The sequence below is a fragment of the Coregonus lavaretus genome (genome assembly GCF_964263955.1).
Source record: "Coregonus lavaretus genome assembly, chromosome: 38".
Classification (NCBI taxonomy): domain Eukaryota; kingdom Metazoa; phylum Chordata; class Actinopteri; order Salmoniformes; family Salmonidae; genus Coregonus; species Coregonus lavaretus.
This window is the reverse complement of record NC_140025.1, coordinates 6,900,532-6,906,695: the sequence shown is the minus strand read 5'-3', so window position 1 is coordinate 6,906,695 and position 6,164 is coordinate 6,900,532.

Below are 6,164 nucleotides of genomic sequence, written 5' to 3'. Positions count from 1 at the left end.
ATACGAGGCTTCTTGTGCAACAGAGACTGGGGATACAAAGTCAAATCACTGAGTTATTTAATAACAATATCATAGTCATTCATCAAATCACAAGTACGTTGCCTTAGTGCTTTTAGTACAATAGTTTGGGGTTTAAGATTTTGAATGCAATGCCCTGCAATGTACTCACTGTCCCTCCCATAGTCTATGACACAAACACAGACACACAAACAGACGAGTTCTCACCAAAACAACCTGACTTTTCAAGTATATGCTTATATGTTTATTTTACACTTTTTAAAAAGTGCTCCATTAGTTATGTGTTGGATAGTCTTAGTGTTATGCTTTCATATAGGCCTATAATGACAACTATTGTATCTCTACCCAAAATAGGCTTTTGGGTGAGTATGGCAAGATTTAAAGTCCACCATTGTGGAGTTGATACGAACGGAAAACATTCATTAAAGTGTAATGCACTGTCTATAACTGTAGATAAAATCAGTGTAAAACCATATACAGTGCCTTGCAAAAGTGTTCATCCCCCTTGGCGTTTTTCCTATTTTGTTGCATTATAACCTGTAATTTAAATGGATTTTCATTTGGATTTCATATAATGGACATACACAAAATACTCAAAATTGGTGAAGTGAAATTAAAAAAATAACTTGTTTAAAACAATTCTAAAAAATAAATAAAGGAAAAGTGGTGCGTGCATATGTATTCACCCCCTTTGCTATGAAGCCCCTAAATGAGATCTGGTGCAACCAATTACCTTCAGAAGTCACATAATTAGTTAAATAAAGTCCACCTGTGTGCAATCTAAGTGTTACATGATCTGTCACCTGTTCTGAAAGGCCCCAGAGTCTGCAACACCACTAAGGAAGGGGAACCACCAAGCAAGCGGCACCATGAAGACCAAGGAGCTCTCCAAACAGGTCAGGGACAAAGTTGTGGAGAAGTACATATCAGGGTTGGGTTATGAAAAAATATCTGAAACTTTGAACATCCCACAGAGCACCATTTAAATCCATTATTTTAAAAAATGGAAAGAATATGGCACCACAACAAACCTGCCAAGAGAGGGCCACCCACCAAAACTCACAGACCAGGCAAGGAGGGCCTCAATCAGAGAGGCAACAAAAAGACCAAAGATAACATTGTTATCAAAAAAAAAGGTGATAAGGTGAATGCACCTATTTGTAAGTCGCTCTGGATAAGAGCGTCTGCTAAATGACGTAAATGTAAATGTATAACCCTGAAGGAGCTGCAAAGCTCCACAGTGGAAATTGGAGTATCTGTCCACTTTAAGCCGTACACTCCACAGAGCTGGGCTTTACGGAAGAGTGGCCAGAAAAAAGCCATTGCTTAAAGAAAAAAATAAGCAAACATGTTTGTTGTTCGCCAAAAGCCATGTGGGAGACTCCCCAAACATATGGAAGAATGTACTCTGGTCAGATGAGACTAAACTTGACCTTTTTGGCAATCAAGGAAAATGCTATGTCTGGCGCAATCCCAACACCTCTCATCACCCCAAGAACACTATCCCCACAGTGAAGCATGGTGGTGGCAGCATCATGCTGTGGAGATGTTTTTCATCGGCAGGGACTGGGAAACTGGTCAGATTTGATGGAATGATGGATTGCGCTAAATACAGGGAAATTCTTGAGGGAACCCTGTTTCAGTCTTCCAGAGATTTGAGACTGGGACGGAGGTTCACCTTCCAGCAGGACAATGACCCTAAGCATACTGTTAAAGCAACACTCGAGTGGTTTAAGGGGAAACATTTAAATGTCTTGGAATGGCCTAGTCAAAGCCCAGACCTCAATCCGATTGTGAATCTGTGGTATGACTTAAAGATTGCTGTACACCAGCAGAAGCCATCCAACTTGAAGGAGCTGGAGCAGTTTTGCCTTGAAGAATGGGCAAAAATCCCAGTGGCTAGATGTGCCAAGCTTATAGAGAGACACCCCAAGAGACTTGCAGCTGTAATTGCTGCAAAAGGTGGCTCTACAAAGTATTGACTTTGGGGGAGTGAATAGTTATATACGCTCAAGTTTTCTGTTTTTCTGTCTTATTTCTTATTTATCTTCAAAGTGGTAGGCATGTTGTGTAAATCAAATTATACAAACCCCCGAAAAATCCATTTTAATTCCAGGTTGTAAGGCAACAAAATAGGAAAAACGCCAAGGGGGATGAATACATTTGCAAGGCACTGTAGCTGACATAAGTAAACTTGTGTGACAAGACATGATAGTAATGCCATTGACACTGCTGTATCCATGAAGTGATAAATCAATGTTTCGAATGTTTGTTTTGCCCTTGAACTTTGGTAGTCAGTATGCAGTGCATTTGGAAAGTATTCAGACCCCTTGACATTTTCCACATTTTGCCTTATTCTAAAATTGATTAAATTGTTTTTTCCCCCCTCATCAATCTATACACAATACCCCATAATGACAAAGCAAAAACAGGTTTTTAGAAATTTTTGTAAATGTATACAAAAAATGTAAATGAAATATCACATTTACATAAGTACTCAAACCCTTTACTTAGTAGTTTGTTAAAGCACCTTTGGCAGCGATTACAGCCTCGAGTCTTCTTGGGTATGACGCTACAAGCTTGGCACACCTGTATTTGGGGAGTTTTTCCCATTCTTCTCAAGCTCTGTCAGGTTGTATGGGAAGCGTCGCTGCACAACTATTTTCAGATCTTTCCAGAGATGTTCGATCGGGTTCAAGTCCGGGCTCTGCCTGGGCCACTCAAGGACATTCAGAGACTTGTCCCAAAGCCATGCCTGCGTTGTCTTGGTTGTGTGCTTAGGGTCATTGTCCTGTTGGAAGGTGAACCTTCGCCCCAGTCTGAGGTCTTGAGCGCTCTGGAGCAGGTTTTCATCAAGGATCTCTCTGTACTTTGCTCCTTTAATCTTTCCCTCGATTCTGACTACTCTCCCAGTCCCTGCTGCTGAAAAACATCCCCACAGCATGATGCTGCCACCACCATGCTTCACTGTAGGGATGGTACCAGGTTTCCTCCAGACGTGACGCTTGGCATTCAGGCCAAAGAGTTCAATCTTGGTTTCATCAGAACAGAGAATCTTGTTTCTCATGGTCTGAGAGTCCTTTAGGTGCCTTTTGGCAAACTCCAAGTGTGCTGTCATGTGCTTTTACTGAGGAGTGACTTCCGTCTGGCCACTCTACCATAAAGGCAGGATTGGTGGAGTGCTGCATAGATAGTTGTCCTTCTGGAAGGCTCCCCCATCTCCACAGAGGAACTTTGGAGCTCTGTCAGAGTGACCATCAGGATCTTGGTCCCTCCCTGACCAAGGCCCTTCTCCCCCTATTGCTCAGTTTGGCCGGGCGGTCAGCTCTAGGAAGGGTCTTGTTGGTTCCAAACTTCTTCCATTTGAGAATGATGGAGGCCACTGTGTTCTTGGGGACCTTCAATGCTGCAGAAATGTTTTGGTACCCTTCCCCAGATCTGTGCCTCGACACAATCCTGTCTCGAAGCTCTACGGACAATTCCTTCGACCTCATGGCTTAGTTTTTGCTCTGACATGCACTGCCAACTGTGGGACCTTATATAGATAGGTGTACCTTTTCAAAATCATGTCCAATCAATTGAATTTACCACAGGTGGACTCCAAGTTGTAGAAACATCTCAATTTCGAGTCTCATAGCAAAGGGTCTGAATAATTTCTAAAAACCTGTTTTCACCATGTCATTATGGGGTATTGTGTGTGGAGTGATGAGTGATGAGGGGAATAAATAATGTAATCAATTTTAGAATAAGACTGTAACGTAACAAAATGTGGAAAAAGTCATGGGGTCTGAATACAGTGCATTCGGAAAGTTAACTTTTTTTTATATAGAGTCAATTTGAAGCATACACAATTACTGTAGAAATATACATTATATAGTGCACTCACTTTACTGAACTGGAAACAATGAATAATTAGGTGATAATGTGTATAAACATTAAGCACTTAACTACATTGCCTTCAGAAAGTATTCACACCCCTTGACTTATATAAAATTGATTCAATTTAGATTTTGTGTCACTGGCTTACACACAATACCCCATAATGTGAAAGTGGAATTATGTTTTTAGAAATGTTTACAAATTAATAAAAAATGAAAAGCTGAAATATCTTGAGTCAATAAGCATTCAACCACTTTGTTTTGGCAAGCCTAAATAAGTTCAGGAGTAAACATTTGCATAACAAGTCGCATAATAAGTTGCATGGACTCACTCTGTGTGCAATAATAGTGTTTAACATGATTTTTTTAATGACTACCTCATGTCTGTACCCCACACATACAATTATCTGTAAGGTCCCTCAGTCGAGTAGTGAATATCAAACACAGATTCAACCACAAAGACCAGGGAGGTTTTCCAATGCCTCGCAAAGAAGGGCAACCTATTGGTAGATGGGTTAAAAAAATTATGACATTGAATATACCTTTGAGCATGGTGAAGTTATTAATTACACTTTGAATGGCGTATAAATACACCCAGTCACTACAAAGATACAGACGTCCTTCCTAACTCAGTTGCCGGAGGGGAAGGAAACCGCTCAGGAATTTCATCATGAGGCCAATGGTGATTTTTAAAACAGAGTTTAATGGCTGTGATAAGAGAACTGAGGATAGATCAACAGCATTGTAGTTACTCCTCTATACTAATCTAAATGACAGTCAACAGAAGGAAGCCTGTACAGAATACAAATATTCTAAAACATGCAACCTGTTTGCAATAAAGTAAAACAGCAAAAAATATGGCAAATAAATTAACTTTATAACCTGAATACTAAGTGTTATGTTTGGAGCAAATCCAACACATCACTGAGTACCACTCTTCATATTTTCAAGCTTGGTGGTGACTGCATCATGTTATGGGTATCCTTGTCATCGGCACAGGCAAAATCCTAGAGGAAAACCTGTTTGAGTTTGCTTTCCAACAGACACTGGGAGACAAATTCATCTTTCAGCAGGACAATAATCTAAAACACAAGGCCAAATATACAGTGGAGTTGCTTACCAAGACGGCATTGAATGTTCCTGAGTAGCCTAGTTACAGTTCAGACTTAAATTGGCTTGAAATAATTAGGTTGACCTGCACATACACAGATGAACAATATAAACACTCATACATACGATGCTTCTTGTGCAACAGGGACTGGGGATACAAAGTCAGTCAAATCCAATGAAAGCAACACTAACACTTGAGATTAGTTATTCAATAGCAATATCATATTCATTAATCGAATCACAAGTAAGTTGCCTTTAATACTGGAAGCAAGAATGCCACTTGAGGGATGCACAGATCATGAGTGGTACCAATTGCTTATGCCCCTATACAACAAGCCAGAGCAGAGGTCACAATCCAAAGTGTCTGCCAATTTTGTAGTTTAAACCAAACACCATGCATCTGTATCAAACACATTTCTGGGGGGGAAATGGTTTAATTTCCTTTTTTCCTCAAACCAATAAACTCCTTCAAAATATGATTTCCTTTCATGTTTGGCCCCTAGGACAGATGCAGTTGGTGGCTTGCGACCTCACTGTTCTCTCATATCTTTGTCATTGACTGTGAGAGAATGTTTTGTCTTCTCACCTGAATAACAGGATCACCTTGTCATTGTGGGTGTTTACCTGGGCATGAAACCTGGCCTTTGTGGCCATCAAAACAAGTCACTCAGTATTGTTTGGACTGTGGGTTATTTCAATGTTAGCTGCATGGCTACTGAGTAAATATGGGTAGCACACAATATTTTGACCATAAGATAAAGTTGTTTGTGTTGTTACCATAATTTTTGGAAAACTCAATTTGCCCAACAGTTTGCTTCAATGGATTATTATCAGTTTTACAGATTATTAAAATACAATTGGAAGCAAGTTTATACAATGGGTTTATACACATTCCAATGTAAAAAACATGAATGATGTATAGTGTTATGGGGAAAAGGTAATTCAGAAAATCATGGCTGAATTTCACTTATAGAGAATAAAGTGTAGTACTCTATTACTCTTCAGTGCCTCTTGTGGTGATGCCCATGGCCTCCTCCATGGCCGTGCCCATGACCATGACCACCATCGCTATCACTACCATGACCATGGTGGTCTCTACGATCAGGGCTACCGTGTTTACCGCCATGATCTCCATGGCAACCGTGGTGACCACCAGGG